General features: G+C 34.3%; 1 long non-coding RNA gene across 2 annotated transcripts in view; it reads right to left on the minus strand.

Moving 5' to 3' along the window:
• Window positions 1-6,295: 6,295 nt before the first annotated feature.
• LOC132597795 (uncharacterized) overlaps window positions 6,296-17,776 on the minus strand; it is a 319,492-nt gene continuing 308,011 nt past the window's right edge. For both annotated transcript variants that reach the window (XR_009565121.1, XR_009565122.1), the window contains exon 7: window positions 6,296-6,469. This is a non-coding gene — a long non-coding RNA (uncharacterized lncRNA). The remainder of the gene's footprint in view (window positions 6,470-17,776) is intronic.

The raw sequence follows: 17,776 nt of genomic DNA on the forward strand, positions 1-17,776 counted from the left end.
CACTCAATCCATACATTTATGCATCTTTCTTTTCTGCCATTATTCCATTCTCTCATTAAGCAACTATTTACTGAGTGATTATAATATAGAAGGCACTATGCTGGTCTAGGTGGGAATATGGAATGAAACCTGCAAACATAGATATTTGCTCTCAGAGAGTTTCTTGTCTATAGTTGGAAATATTGATATTAAAAAATCAATAAATAAGTATAACTGTAAACTGTGACAAGTGCTAAAAGTGTAGATGTACTAAATGTATTTATAAGTGGCTTCTTATCAAAGAAGATAGCATGTACACACACCTGTCAATATGAGAAAAGAGGAAGAATGGAACAAATGCAACTGGTATAGAAGAATTGGTTATGGGAAGACAAGGAGTCTCTAGTCTGAGGGCTTCTATCTTTTCAAAAAAGTATAGAGCAGGAATATCAAATGAAAATTTGCTTTTTAGAGAAGTCGAGGAGAATAATAAAAGGGGGAAAAAAGTGGGAAAAGACACTGCAGATCATGGGAAGCAAATTTACTAGAGAAATATACTAATGGTACTGAGCATTGTAGGATGATCATTTGGTATTGGCGATCGTGAACATAAAATGACTGCACTGTGTAATTTTCTCCAGCAATGTTTGACCACACGGCTATAGAAAGCTTGAAGGGAGATTTCTGGAAATTCCATGTAATGCAAAAAAAAAAAAAAAAAAAAAAAGGAGAGAGGAACAATAGAAGAAAATGTTAAATGGTTGCATAAATTGAATCAGAAAACTGCAGACTGGAAAAAAATCTCTAAGGCAAATAACTAGATTCCCTCAAAAAAATAAATTGCAAAGAAAAAAGAATAGATGGAATGAGGATACAACTAACAACTAATTGCAATGTATGGACCTTATTTGGATCCTAATTCAAACAAACTATAAGAAAATAAAAATTAGGAAACAATCTCTATGATGTGGATACTATCTGGTTTTTTGATATTGAGGAATCATTATTAAAGTATGATAACAATATTGCTGTGCCTTTATCCTTTAGGAATATACAGTAAAATAATTACAGATGAAATTATATATTTGATTTCCTTCAAAATAATCTGTAATGGGAGGGTGGAGGAATTGGGTGAGGGTGTAAATGAAACAAGATTAGCCATAAGTTGAGTATTGTCAAAGCTGAGTGATGGGTACATGGTACACTTTTTCATATTTGTGTACATACGTGAATTTTTTCATAACAAGGTGTTTAAGAAAAAGTATATACCTCAGCAAAATATTGCTTTAATCCAATCTCTCACTACCCTACTAAATAAAATCAGATTTCTGAGCTAACCCTAAAAACTTCTCTGGACATTTTAACTCTCCATAACAGTTCACCTTTGTCTATTGCCACTCTCTTCCAAATACCTTCTATTTCCTTCATAAAGTACCACTGTTAGTGATACATAGGTTCCTCCTTGTCACTTGCTCTTTGTTTGCATTGTTTATTATACTAGGAAACTCCTTTTATTCACTCCAACTTCTGACTTTTCTAATCCATTGAAGTCCAGCTCAAAAAAAACATTTTCTTTATAAAACCCTTCTCAATCTCTTCCAGGGTAGTTGAATAGTTATCACGGTTCATAACCTTTTGTGAGTGTGACTATTATAATATGTTAGATTTGCATGGTATTAAAGCTATGTGTGCTTACATATTACTTTACCTACTAAATTGTAAGCTTTTTGAGTTTAGGGACTCTGTTTTCTTACAATTTTTAATCCATCAACAGTGGAAAGTAATAGATGCCCAATGAAAGTGAGTTAAATTTTAAAAGAGCCATTTAATTAATATCCTGCCCTATTTACAAAATACATTATGTATATTGTACAAAATTTTAAACACTTCTGGATAGATGGTTTTCAATAACAATTTATACCTCTGATTTTTTAATGATGGTGCATAATTATTTTTAACTTTCTTAATTGATTTTCTTATATTGGAATATTTCAGAAAATAGAAACTGGGAGCATTGAATCAAAAAAATAAAAGAATTGTAACTACCACTAATCCACTTTCCTTATAAAGAAAATATTCTTAGAAAGCTCTATTCTTTCTTTTAAAACAATTTTTAACACTGTTCTCATTAAAGAAACCTATTGGTCAGAGGATTCTTCAGTTTCATGCAATTTGCAATCATTCTACTTTCATCAACTCCTCAGGAGCCAATTCCTTCAGTCATAAACAAAAGGCTGCCTCTTGCAATCAATATCAATATAATTCAAGTAAGACACTTCTTTGTGAACATGCTCCTTTGAAATGTTATTATAGCATAAAATGAGCCTGTGGTAGTGAAGAATACTCCATCACTATTTAAAGTAAATTAAAAATTTCAAATGTTGAAATAATCACCATAAAATTATAATGATAAAATATCTGTATTTTACATAGAAATCACAAGAAAGCCTTATAATTTTTAGGCTTAGCATTCTGGGTAAAATCATCATAAACAGAAAAAATGGGTCAGTAGATAGTCATTCCTAACGCTTTATATTAATATTACTTAGAGATTCAAAATGTTCAGTCTATTGTCAGATTTTAGATGTGAGAGGAGCAGGCCTAGGGAGGTTATCTTCTCAGTCCCTGCCTTCAAGGATTGCAGCTGAGGGGGAGACGAGTAATATGGTGGTTGATGCTGAGGGAAGTTTATAGAGCCCACTGCCTAGTGACAGAGAGGTAATCCTCCTAGTTTGCCTGACTCCTAGAAGGCTGCTCACTCCACTCCACCTAGTTGCGTCTTGATTGGCCCCCAAAAGAGTTCTAGTGACATTTTAACAGCACTATCTTATTTATCCAATATTGTTCATAATTTAAGAAAAGCATCCTAGGCGTGATCATCACATTTCCAGATTATGAGAAGGTCGAAAAGACAGTAACAATATTGAATTGAAATTAAAGTTTAAAAAAATGTTAAAAGGCATGAATAATAGGTTAAATATGGTACAATTTCCTAGAGATAAATGACATTTTAAAGAATAAGTTTATATATTGATTAATAGCTACACATATGGAAAACCAGAATTAAGTTCAACATGTCAGCAATGGAATGTGGCTCACTTTTCCTTTATCTACACAATTTCAATTGGGTAAAACTTTATTGTATGAGAAATGTGTGTGTGGTTTTCTTCATATTCTTTAAAAACTAGAAACTGATATAGTCTGGTAGTGGAATGTGTTAGGTTTGGCTCTGTGCCTTGAAAATATCTTTACAGATTGGAATTGAGAATGAAGGGGAGTGGAAAGGATAGTTCCTGAAGAATTGGAGGATTATAAGGCAACATTGAGCACCCAGCTGAGATCTGAGATTCTGATATCACAGTGCCCATCTGTGTCGTTGAGGGATGTCGTCTTGTGTAACTAGTAGTACTGGGCAGCTTGACTCTAGAAAGTGGGTCAACAATTAAATAGATCTGCTTAGGGGTGGAGAATTTTAAGCTGGTTAGGGTAAAAGAACAAAGGGACAAGAGTATTGAGGGTATGTGTAAGAGAACTGCTGAAATAATGGGTGGAATCTGGATTGAATTTGACGGTAAAACTAGAAAAGGATATTAAAGTGAGATCTTGAATTATTTGCCTTACTCTAGTTCCTACAATTTTAAAAGGGTCGTCAGGAAACTCAAGCATGGATTGAGCTTCTCATTGCGGGTTTCTCATTGCGGTGGCCTCTCCTATTGCGGAGCAAGGCTCTAGGCGCGCAGGCTTCAGTAGTTATGGCACGCGGGCTCAGTAGTTGTAGCTCACAGGCTCTAGAGCGCAGGCTCAGCAGTTGTGGCTCAAGGGCTTAGTTGCTCCATGGCATGTGGGATCTTCCCGGACCAGGGCTCGAACCTGTGTTCCCTCCATTGGCAGGCGGATTCTTAACCACTGCGCCACGAGGGAAGTCCATGCTTGGGTCCAGAGGACAGATGTGAGAAAAGTGAAGCTGGGGGACAATATAACATAACTGCTGAGAGCTGTCTGATGAAGCTACAAATTAGATCTTGGTTTAATATGTGTAAAATTTTGCTTACCTATAGAAGTGTCCACATTTGTCATGGAGAGTTAGTTTCTTCTAAGTCTATCACTAATGGTTTTCAAATATATGCTCAATGATATTAATATGAATATAATGAAGGGATCTATTCTTCAGACATAGGGCTAGAGCAAATAATTTTAAAGTCTGACTCTTCAATTCCAAAATCTGTTAAAATATGTAAAATCTGGCATTTATCTTTCTCATTAACAAATATTACACTACCATATAAATCTCATTAATTAAAAATTAGCTTAATATATTTATGCAAACATACATATAAAGTTCATCAGAATGTGACAGTATTATTTCCTCTACCTGTGTATGTAAGCTTAGGCCCACTGAGTAATAAGGTTTATCTCTTGTTCTAGAGCTACACTATCCAACGTGGAGCCACTAGCCACAAGTGTCTATTGAGCACTTGAAATGTGGCAAGTTTAAATTGACATCTGTGTAGATGTAAAGACACAGAAGATAATATTATAGACATACTGGGTTAAAAATATGATTATATCTATTGTAACTAATTTCACCTTTTTTCTTTTTACCTTTTCTAATATTACTACAATATTATAAACTATGTGGCTCAGAGTAAATTTCTATTGATCGTGCCGCTCATGAGGAAGGAAAAATATGGTTCAAAAAGGCAGTTCTTTTTACAGTAGAATGACTACATTACAGACATCATCCTTTGCATTTCCCTATAGTGATTCTCTTTGTTCACTGATTTGCTCCTGCAATGTGGCAAACATTGTTCTTGGCACCAGAAAAAGCAATGATCAAAACAGAAGAAAAAAAAAAAGAATGCCTGCACTAAAACAATTTATCTTCTAATGTAAGGAGAAAAACAATAAACATATTAATAAGTAAAATATGTAATATGTCAGATGATAATGATTGCTACAGGAAACATAAGGCACTGAATCAGGATTGGGGTTGCTGATGGGGAAATGCAAGATAGATCACGTATTTGGAATTGCAATTTTCATAGATGGTTTCGGAGGGCATCCCTGAGAGGGTAACACACATGCAAAGAAGGGAGTGAACCATGTGAAAGTCAGGAGGAAAAGTGTGATAAGCAAAGGAAAGATGAAGTGCAAAGTTCCTGATGCCCAACTTGGATGGAGTATTCAAATAACAGCAACTGCTTATAGGCAGTGTGGCTGAAGCAGAGGGAGGGAGGGAGAAACTGGTAAAGGACAAGGTGGTGTAGGACCTCGTATGCACCTTCCACTTCCCTGCTCTGCTCTGGATGAAAAAAGATACAATTCAAGAGCTTTAGCAGAAAAGGAACTCTTTCTGTTACATTACACTGTAAAAAGCAAAGTTTAAAAATGAATCTCCCTGTGGCACACGGTACATTGAGAAAAGGCTGGTGACTAGTTAGGACGCAAGAAATGGTGGGGACTTGGACCAAGGTGGCAATGGTGGAGGGTATGACAAGTGGTCAGACTCCGAGCCTACAGAATTTGCTAACAGATTGTGTCTTGTGAGAGAAGGAGAGGTGTCAGGATTCTTTCAGTGACCTTTCAGCTCCATTATATTACTAAATTAACATTAGAAAAATGTACATACTCAGTAGAATTATTTTTATAATGAACATATCTTTCTGCTATGAAATTCTGACTTTCATGGGGGGAAAAGTGAGGATTTGTTTTTAAAAATATGCAGATTAGAACTTGTACAATAAAACAGTACACTAACAGTACAATAAAAATTTAAATTTTAAATGATGATGTTTGAACCACTTTGAGGCATTAGGTAGACTGATTTTTCTTCAGTAGTTTATCTAAAATATCAAAAATAACTGGTCCATTATATAAGTTGTTCAACAGAATAATTCTTCCTGTAATGCAGTTACCAGTTATTGAAACATATATTACTTAACTCAAGAAGAGCTTTAAAAAAACAGTGCAAAGTTTAGTATCAACTCATTCTATACTACAAATTTACTCAGTTCCAGCCCTATTGACACTTGGAGCCAAACAATTCTTTGTTGTGGGGATGTCTTCCCCATCCAGTGGTGACAACCAAATGCTCCCTAACCACTAGAATCTCTTCTTAAACTTATAACAAATTAACCTTTTATTAATTAGGTAATTAAAGCAGTAGCTGACATTTATAGAAACACATTGTACCAGGGATCCTATTACGTGTGTTAAAGGCATAGTCGCATTTATTCACCATAGCCATGTAATTAGGGAGTTATTGTCATTCTCTCCTTCTACAGATAAGAAATTGCAGTTTAGGGCTTACCTGGTGGCGCAGTGGTTGAGAGTCCGCCTGCCGATGCAGGGGACACGGGTTCGTGCCCCGGTCCGCGAGGATCCCACATGCCGCGGAGCGGCTGGGCCCGTGAGCCACGGCCGCTGGGCCTGCGCGTCCGGAGCCTGTGCTCCGCAGCGGGAGCTGCCGCAGCAGTGAGAGGCCCGCGTACTGCAAAAAAAAAAAAAAAAGAAAGAAATTGCAGTTTAGATAGAGACCCACTTCCACAAAGTCTCAAAGCAAAGGATGGGAGAAAAGTGATCTGGAAGTCTGGGCCCTTCCTAACATTTCTTCAGGTGAGACTCTGCAAACCTAGATTTATTCATGAGTTTGTCTCCATGATTTAAAAATATTTAGTGCATTTAATTAAAATATCATAGTTAGACTGACACAATATTGTTTATCAGAAAGAAAACGGTTTGCTTTAATAAGTGTTTCCATTTTTAACTTTTTAATACTTTTGAATTCACATATGTGCAAACGTAATTTTGAAGATATATTGTCCCCAATCAAATTGCAACACTGTTAATATTCTTCAGTGTTTACATCTAAGCAAAAACTACATGATAGCAACATGATAGCAAACGTAATTTTGAATATATATTGTCCCAAATCAAATTGCAACACTGTTAATATTCTTCAGTGTTTACATCTAAGCAAAAACTACATGATAGCAACTTTGTAAACAATTAGGTTTAATTTTTTTCCAGAGGGAACATTTTAAATATGGTGTTTAAGCTGGATTTCATTAAAATATGTTTCTTCAGCTGTGTGAAGGGCTGTAAAGGAGTGAGGGAAGGAGTGGAGTGTGACAAAACTATGACAAAGGAGTTAGGAAAAACATTTCAGGAACAAAGAGAATTAATTAACTCAAACATATGATTCATCTCACTCTGGTAAGAGCTAATTGCCTTTTATGCACTCCAACTGTTAAAAGTACTGTGATGTGGCTACTCATGTGAACATAAAAACTATTAGAATGCACTGAAATTCATAATGCATACTATATTTTACATAATAAAAATCCTTTCCTTCCTAACATAATGTTCCAGTATATTAAATTTTCTGGTTAACTTGAAATATTTCTTTAATTTTCCTAAGGTAGATTAGTCTTTATTTTGCCTTAATAAAAATACTATGATAAATACATTTCAAAGATGAGTGGATTTCTTTTAGTGCTCCAGAAATATCAGGGGTTAAAAACGTTACTGTGTAATTCTATAAAGTTTGACGTAAAACATGCAGAAAAAAATATAATGAATCTCTACTGTTCCCTGAACATCTCTATAAGGGTATTATTTTGTATATTTTTGAAAATTGTTCTGTGAACTCTTTCTCTTAAATGTATATTTTAGAGTGTAAGGAAGAAAGGATAATTAATTGGGTTTTGAATGAGATCCACACTCCTGTATAATCTCTCTTTAACACAAAATATTTCAAATCTGAAATAACTCTTTCAAAGCAAATGTTTCAGCAGCAGAAACATTTAAAGTTTTTAATTAAAAATTTTAAAATCATTTTTATTTTTTCTCAGACTAACTACTTCATTTTCTGTTTATGTCTACTGGAGAGTGTTATTGCTGATAATTCTAAATACATATGTCCCTGGATATTTTCCTAAATAAGTCCCAGGAGTGAGTGAAGGAAATTTATACACTAAAAAGGTGATTTTCTGCCTTAAGTATCTGCCAGAGTCTCCCTAATCTATAATCAAAAGTGTGGCTCCAACCTCATCTACTGATTAATCAAGACTTGAATGTACATTAGAGTCCCCTGGGGGCTTGTTCAAACACAGAGTGCTGGGCCCACCCCCAGAATTTCTGATTCAGTAGGTCTCAGGGGCAACCTGAACGTTGCATTTCTAACAAGTCGCAGGTGATACTGATGATACTGGTCCAAGAACTACACCCCGGGAACTTCTGTATTTGAGGAAACTTTCCCTGAAAAACTAAACACTGATCAGTAGCACATCCTAAGATCTCTCAGCATTAACCACCTAAGTGTATGATACATGTTTTAGCACTTAATAATACATTTAAAAATGATTCTCCAATCTTATTTAATTTGTAAACTCAGTAGCAATAAGAACAATCCTATTTCTTTTCTACTTTCCAGAGAATCAGGTACTTTGTCCCTCATAAATATACCATTTAGCTAGTAAACATAAATGTGATAGACATATGAAAAATGTATAAAAGTGTTTTTAATCCATTAGATACTTATTTGTACACTATATTATTTGGATGATTTACTCTTATGTCACGTTTTTATATTCTGAAAATAAATAACACGTAAAATAAAAAGAATTAATTTAGGAAAGTCATATTGGAGTAAAAAGCTCAGAACTTCCAATCTAATTCTGAGTCTACCAATAGTTGGATCTATGATTTGGGGCAAATGATTTGTTCCCTGTGGGCCACAGTTTCTTCTTCTATAAACTGAGGGTATTGGATTAAATGAGGTCTAATCCTGGGAGCAGGTTTTAAATTGTATGATAATAAGTTTTTAAAAAGACTCACATTGTTATCTTACAGACTGATGATACTTTTATGTTATTCTAGAACACAAAAAGAGAGCGAAAATTTCAAGCCCTCTTTTTAACAATAGGTTACTTGATATGCCAGCTCAAAATAAGAGACAGCATGGAAGAAAACAAGGAATGCATACCTTTGAGGAAGAAGGTACGCATTCCCACATGCCTAAACCAGTAGATGAAAAGGCAGATAGTCCTCACATATGGTGCTATGTGCATTCTAATTATAACTAGAGTTTCATGTGGGTTTTCCATGTTCTTAATATAGAATTTTTTTTAAAAAAGTATCAAACCCTCAACTGTAAAAATATCAAATATCATTAATTTATAGTTTAAAATAAAGCTATCATAAAAAGAATAGAATGTTTCACCTTAAATTAGATTTTATTATAAACCTCAATGTGTAGTTTGTTCCGTAGAATTAATGAATATACACCACTGCTTATTTTCTGTTTTATTGATGTAATAAATAAGGTTTCTAAATTGTACTTTGAAGAGCTATTTCTTTTCTCTCCTTTAACTAAAGGGTTTCATTTCAGTACTTTTTATTTCCCTTAATAACGTTAGTACCCATGGCATTTAATAAATCTTATAAATTTAAGATTAAAATGTATCACCCCACACTCCTGTTTTTTATGAGTCTGACTTGCCTGTCGAGTATGCTGGAAGAAAAAAATACTGTATCACAATTCTTTTAGAAGAGTTCAGAATAATTTTTGTTTACTTTAACAGAGCAGGAGTAAGGTAAAAACTAAGTCCGTCTCAGAATTAAGTTTTTTATTGATGTTTCTAATCTCTCTGACCATAAATTCACTTTTCTTTGATCAACAATCATCAAAAGCAACAGAAGCAACATACACAAACACAAATGAACTAACAAAAAGCTCAGCCTCTCCCTGTTATACTCCTATTTTGTCCACTCAGCACGTTTGCTACATTCTCCAAGTAATGAGGAGCCAGTGTGTTAATTACAAAACCATAAGGGAAGTACAAGAAAGAAGCTTTTCACTACTCCTCCAGTGCTTTGATCTAATTCAACTTGAGAACTATTGGGATCTTTACTTTGTCAAAGACAATGTTGAGTGTTCAACAGACTAATGTACAAGCAGGTTTGGCAGAGTAGGTTAGCACAGGGGGTTAACACCCACAGCATGCCTGAGTACCCTCCAAGGAGGATAGCACTCCCATTGATTCAGTATGCGTTCTTAAATATGGTGACCCTAATTAAATCAATCATCCTTCTTAGTGGGTGTCAGGAGACTTAAGGCAGATTAATTTAGCAGGGGCCAAGGTATTTAAGGGAGTTGATTTAATCAATGGAGTCATGTGATCTAGGGGCTGATTGAATCAACGGGAGTCACATGATAGTGGGGACTGAATCATTGGTAGTCCCATGATTTAAGGGAACTGATGGAATCAAACGCAATCACGTGATATAAGGGGGCTTCTTGTTTTAACAAGTGTCAGGAGATTAAGAAGGCCTATTAATTTAATGGGGTTCAGGAGAATTAAGAAGCCCCAATGACTTCATGGGTGTCAGGAGAGTTAAGAGGGCAGATTGATTTAATGAGGATCAGGAAACCTAAGGGATTTGATTGGTATAATGGGCATCAGGAGATTTAAGAAGGATGATTGATTTAATGGGGGTCAGGCTATATAACTGGGCTGACGGAATCAATGAGAGTCACCTGATTTATGGGGACTGATTTAACAATAGAAGTCATGTGATCCAATGGGGTTGATTGAATAAGCCCAAGCAACCCCTCACCAAGGGTACATCACCTATGTACACAACTGTGTATATAATATATATACATAGTATATATACACAACTGTGTACATACTATGTGTCCACAAAGGATCTTTGCATACACAATGCATATACACAAATGTGGATATACTATGTTTCCACAAAGGAACTTTATGTATACAATTCATAAACACAATTGTGTACCCCAGGGGGTATACTCACAGAATATCACATTGCTCAGTTGTGTAATTTTGTATTTTGTTATGATATCAGGTAAAGTTCCTCTTCATTATTTCCTTTCCTGAAATACCACTGACTATCCTTAAAATTACTTTTCCGCATAAACTTTGAAATAAACAACTTGAGAACTATTTTAAGCCAAATATATACATGCACATACATATAAGTACACACACATCTCATTAGGATATTGAGTGGAATTACATGGGTTTTATGGTTTAATACAAGGACAATTAACTTCTTTTATATTGAGTCTTTCCATTTTAGAGCATGATCTTTCTTACCAGTCATTCCTTTTGACCATCAATAAGTATTTAGCATCTCTTGCTACAGCTGTTTATTAAGTATTTTGTAGTTTTTGATGCTATTTTCATTGGGATTTTCTCCATTGCATTTTCCAGTTGCTGATTGTTGTCAACATTTACAGGAAAGATATCAATTTTTGTAAACTATTTTTCTATTTTCCATTACTAGATTCTTACATTAGTTTAACAATATTTCTTTGATTTCCAGAAATTGTCTAGAAACACTGTCACTTCTTGTGTAATCTGAGTTTTATCTCTTCTTCTTAGTCAATTTTTAAACATGATTTTGTTATTTTTGTATTAACTGGAACTCCCAGAATTAGGCTGATATAAAGGAAGAAAGTATATGCAGTAAGTGCCCAACTATTTTGACAAACATGAGTCTTTTATGTATAGTCATAATGTACTGTGCGTTTGTAATTGGCTTAGTGCATGAGCTAGACTCAGAAGAGTAAAATTCAGAAAGCAAGTCCCGAATTTTATTTTCCATTCACTTTATGGTAACAAAATCTTTCAGGTCAAAGTTTTATTTTTGTTTCATTTTTTTATACTTTGGTCATCTTTTAGCATTTATAAAATCATTATTTACAGTATTTATTTTCGTATACCCTACACATAATGCAAATATCCCCCAAACACTGTCATTGCAGAACCACTCTACTCAATAAATTTAGAAAGGCTGATAAGCTATCTTCACACCCACAATAAAGCTCCTATTACAAAGGAATTAATCTTTATCTCGCTGAATCATATATGTTCAATGCTGATTTCATCCTAAATTCAGGTATGACTTAAAATCAAATGGGGAAAGGAATCATAAAAATTCCAATGAACAAAGATATTTGCTTATCCATAATATATTGTATTGTTAGCAGGTGATTTAAAAATTTTATTATAATAGAACCCACATTTAAAAAAAAATTTTCTGGCCTCGCCAAGTATCATGTGGGATATTAGTTCCCCAACCAGGGATCCAACCTGTGCCCCTGCATTAGAAATGTGGAATCTTAACTGCTGGACCACCAGGGAAGTCCCCCACATTTGTTTTTTTATTCTGATCGCAAACCTTAGAGAAGGAGTCCATAGAATATGGTGTAATGAATTATATATCGCTAGAATTATTTTTCCTTTCAGATGACTGTATCAGCTATTATAACTTTTTATATATCTCACCCTAATAATACAAGCAAAACTCCTCACAATAATTCATAAGCGATTGATATCATTTTTCCCTAATAATTTTGCAAAGTATCATTATTGCTAAAATTAACTTTTTAATATTTTTGTAAATTTCACTTTGTTGCATTATTTCTTTTAAAATTTCTAAATATATATAAGGAGAATAATAAAGCTGTGTTTGTCCAATATGATACATATTACCTTCAGGTGGCTATTTAAATTTAAATTAAAGTTAGATAAAATTTAAAACTCAGTTCTTCAGTCTCACTAACTATATTTCAAGTCCTCAATAACCACTTGTGTCTAGTGTCTACCATGTGGGACAGCACAGATATAGAACACTTCCATCATTGCAGAATGTTCTATTGGACAGTGCTGGTTTAGAGTATAGCAAAACTGGCGTATCTTTGTTACTTGTAAAACATTGATTTTTTTTTACAATTTAATAGTTTGTAACAAGTTTTATAAAGATTAGATTGTTTGATCTTATATTGGAAATAACAAATATTTCCAATTTTAGTCCCTTTCACAAAGAGCACCAGAACTCTCTGGGTAGAACTTGTAGAACTACAAAATTAGAAACATCAGGATCCAAAAAACGAATATCAGAAACATAATAAGGAGTCACTTAAAAAAAACTCTCACATGATGATATTGGTTCATAAACTACTTGAAATTATTTCCTTCCACTTCCTCATTCACCTCTTCATCAATTCCACAACTATTTACTGAGGATACTGGACATAGACAAAACAAAAATAATATGTATAAAATGTCATATAGTAATAAGTGCTAAATTAAAAAAATTATAATAAAAAAGAGGATGGAATGAGTAGATAGGATTGGGGAGGAATTCCTGCTTTAAATGGCATGATCAGAAAAGAGTCCAGTCAGGTGACACTTGAGCATGGACCAGAAAAACCTACTATGTTACTGGCACTGACTCAATGTTAGACTCTGCATTAGACTCAAGAGCATTTTTGTTTTAGGCATTATGCTAGGGTTTGGAAGCACAGAGAAGGAAAAGACTTTTGTTCTATCCTCAGGAAGATCTAGGGATGTTTAGGGAAGAAGATAAATGAGACGATAACCCATTACCACACAATCTGCTAAGTGACATACTACACGTATGGGCATGTAGTATTATGTTTCCTTATCCATTAGGTAACAGTTTTCCCCAAAGGCATATTAAGCCCCATTAACAGTATTGAAAAAATTTATCCATTTATTTATTTCAAAATTAATTTGTAACAGAAAATAATATTAAGGAATCATAAAATATCTATTAGCTAAAGTTGGTTTCATTCTGGACATTATAAAAACCTTTAACCACTTTTCAATTTTTTTTTTGAAATTAACCCATCTTCCCTTTCAGTGGGATAAGGTAACATTAATAAGACTAATGAACATAGGATCTAAAACATAATAAATGATCAAATAAAAAGTTTGTGTCTTCTTTTTTGTCGAGCATATCCTAATAAATGTGGTAAAACATGGAAATTTTTTATAGCTATTCTTATCCTACTGACAGGATTCATTATTTTTACAACTGATTTAGAAAAAATATAAATTAATAATAACTGGCCTATTATTATTGTTGAATAACTTCAAATACATAGTACAATATTCAAAATATTCCTTTTTTTTTTTTTTTTTTTTGCGGTACGCAGGCCTCTCACTGCTGTGGCCTCTCCCGTTGCGGAGCACAGGCTCTGGACACACAGGCTCAATAGCCATGGCTCATGGGCCTAGCCGCTCCGTGGCATGTGGGATCTTCCCAGACCGGGGCACGAACCCGTGTCCCCTGCATCGGCAGGTGGACTCTCAACCACTGCGCCACCAGGGAAGCCCCAAAATATTCCTATTTTTGAGTTTTGTTTTCTGAACTGAATATTAATAATCTCAAAATTAAAATAGATATAATTTTTCATGTACTTCATGATGGATGCCTTAGAAAGGTTTACATGGAGAGAGGTAAACACTTCTATTAGTTATCTCCAATTAACCATGAAACAAATAAAAGGCAAATGTATGATTGATAACTAAGAAGCTGCAAGTACCTGGGTAATAAGGCAAAAGTAATGTTATATATTCATAGATTATTATCTAAGAACATAATTTTGTTGGTATAAATTGATTACAAAGCAGTTGAAATTAATATGACTTTTAGGTAAGGACACAAATGTAAAGAGTTTTGAAGACAGCAACCATCTGAAAACAAACCACTCATACCATTTTTCATGAGACTAAGAGAAAGTCTTACTCTACTGTATTTAGAGACCATTACTTCTTTTCAATGAGACTTATAAGCAAAAAATGACACTTACTTAAAGCTTGAGTTTTAATTAAGTAAAGCCTTCAGTGTAAATTAATTCAGACTAGATTTTACTGATCTATAACATCATACGATTTTACTGTTATTTCTACAGTCCATTACTTAAAAATTGATTCAATTTACATTAACATGTGAGTGATTAAATAATTTCTGAGGAAATTTTAATTATCACTATGGCTGTTTTCTCTATATAACTAAGATCTTAAACACACACAAACTGAATTAAGGAAAAAAAACTTTTCAGAAAAGCCAGAATCTGTATTGGGAACAAAAGATATTCCTGTTCTATTCAACATTTTAGTGTTTAGCTCTACTTTTTCCTAAGTCATATATTAGTGTCGGAGTAAGAAAAGGGACTTGAGGTGTCATCTATTTATGTTATACTCATCATTTTGAGGATGGCCTTCCTCAGGGCCTTTGCATATACAATCCTCTTAGCCTCTAGTACCTATTCCCAGAATGTTAGTATGTTTCGCTTCCTCACTTAATTTGTGTCCCTGCTAAAATGCCACCTTTTAAGAGAAGATTTTCCTGACTACCTCTAGTCCCTTACCCTGCTTTATTTTTCTTTATAACACTTATTAACAATGTAGTACCCTGTTTATTTCTGTAATATTCTGTCTCCCTCTAACTTTGCCACCACTAGCATGTAACAGCCATGAGAATGGGGTGTCTATTTTGTTTAAAATATGTATCTAGGGTCTGAAAGAGGGCCAGGCAATTTAGAAGATGCTTGTCAAATATCTGGGAATGCATATGTGATTAAATGATTACCTCTATATTTAACTAGTTCATACAATCAGATGCTTTTCTATAGACACAACTGATCCAATTGAATTCAGTTTCAAGACAAATGAAAATCACAACCAAAATCAACTAATAAACCCAACTCTTTCTGTGGTTTCAGGAAATAAAATGGTGAATTTAGTTGTGTTTTGCTCATGTCAATCAGTTGATCTAGGATTGTTCACAAGTCTAGATATTCTTCATGATATCCAGATATCTAGGTTATCAAAGAGTGTATTTTGGTTTTCCAATTAATGTTTTATGCAAATTTCCATATTTTTCTACATCTTTCAAAATACACTTTAATATATTGATAGTTTCTAAATCTGGTTACAGGTTTAGGATTTTTGTTTGCCAGAGCAATATTTCTGCCTCACAAATTATTGTCAAATTTTAATTGAGTTGAAAGAGCTATTTTCCATGAGTTAATCAGTATTAACCTGCCAGAAGATGGGCATGTTTACACAAAGTCTTTTTGCAATGCTGTGCTCAACATTTAATTTTTTGGCAGAAAAATGCCTTCTTTAGAGTCTCGATTACTTCATATTCAAGTGGGAGGTATGGTAGAGTGAAAAAGAGGTATTATTTAATTAAAACAACCTGGGCTAAACCTCAGCTCTTCCATTTTGTAACTTTGAGATTCAGTGTCTACATTAATATAGAGTGGGTGAAGGAATACTGACCACATATCATGCTCTTATCACATACACACACACACACACACACAGAGTCAAAATATAAATTTCTCAAGAGTTTCTGCTACAAAAAGAACACCTGATACATTTAATTCTCTTTTTTCCTTATTACCTCCCATTCTCTAAAAGTACCTCTGAATTAGCTTCTTTTTTTTTTTTTTTTTTGCTGTGGTCTTATAGTCTCAATTTCAAATCATTCTGGATTTCAAATTAGTTGATAGGTGATGACTTTTAACAGCTATTGCTCTTATTTTAGATTTTAGTCATATAATACAGCTATTACATTAAACTAATATTCTTAGCAAATATATGAAAATTTATGTTAGGAACTGAACAAGAAAAATATATACTAGGAATTATGGCAATAAAACTTAATTCAAGGTATAGTACTATCCCTTTAGAAATGAGCCAAAATCGTAAAGAATGGAAAAGGAGAAAAGAGAGGTTGGGGAGAGACAGAACATTGAATGGAAGGATATTGTAAAATATATACATCTTAGGAATTAGGAGAGAAAACTAGAAGAATAAATACATGGATGGATAGTTATATGTGTGCTGATTGAGCAGAACATTTAATTAAGCCAACAAAGTCTTTTGGAGTGCTGTAATATTTCATTGAGAAACTGAAATTGAATTGGCCTAGAAGAAAAGCAAGATTCAAATGGTTAGAAAGGAGACAGAAGGTCATTCCAGAGTATGTAGGAATAAAGTAAGGAGATGAACATTTTAAAGTTACCTGAAATAGTAGTTTTTTTCTATTTTGAGGAGTTGCCTATAATCTGAAATGATTCCCCAAACTAATATAAAATGTCAAGTGAACTGTGTCCTCAATGGATTAATACTGATATCAGGTGGATTCCCAACAGATGGATAAAGTAGAGAATACTCCAGAAATTTGACTTGTATGAACTGTTCTCTTGATTTTCTTTTTTGAAAAGACATTTAAAGTTAAATGTAACTTGTGTATTTTTGGAAAATATACAAATTTCCCCATCATTAAGTTACAAAATAGATATGCATAAATGTGGAACTTTTGCCAGAAAAATTCTAAGGATAGGTTTCCTTATCTTTAAATTCAAAAAGGTACTGTCACTGAGAAACAGCTCTATTACTATTAGCCTACAAATTGTCCTTTTGGGAAGAAGAGAAAGTTAATTAAATATGTGAGGTCAAAGACCTGAAGGTGGGCTTCCCTGGTGGCACAGTGGTTGAGAGTTCGCCTGCCAATGCAGGGGACATGGGTTCGTGCCCCGGTCCGGGAAGATCACACATGCCGCGGAGCGGATGGGCCCGTGAGCCATGGCCGCTGAGCCTGCGCGTCCAGAGCCTGTGCTCCGCAACGGGAGAGGCCACAACGGTGAGAGGTCCGCGTACCGCAAAAAAAAAAAAAAAAAAAAAAGACCTGAAGGTGTGGCCCCTTTAGTGCTCCTGCTACCCCTTAGCTTGGAGTTCTGTCCCCAGCATACAGTACCTCCTCTCCCCCAGGCTATGGTTTTATTGTTTTCTTTCCTTTCCTCATGGGTTTTCTTCAGTGCCATTTGGACAAAATCATTTGTTGTCCTTCCCCCCACGATTAAGCCTTTTTTTCCAGAGATACCAGGCCTTGTATGGTTTGGGTATCAGACTAAATCTTGTGTCTTCTATTTTTTGGAAGA

The sequence above is a fragment of the Globicephala melas genome, chromosome 9, assembly GCF_963455315.2.
Source record: "Globicephala melas chromosome 9, mGloMel1.2, whole genome shotgun sequence".
In the NCBI taxonomy this organism is placed as follows: Eukaryota; Metazoa; Chordata; class Mammalia; order Artiodactyla; family Delphinidae; genus Globicephala; species Globicephala melas.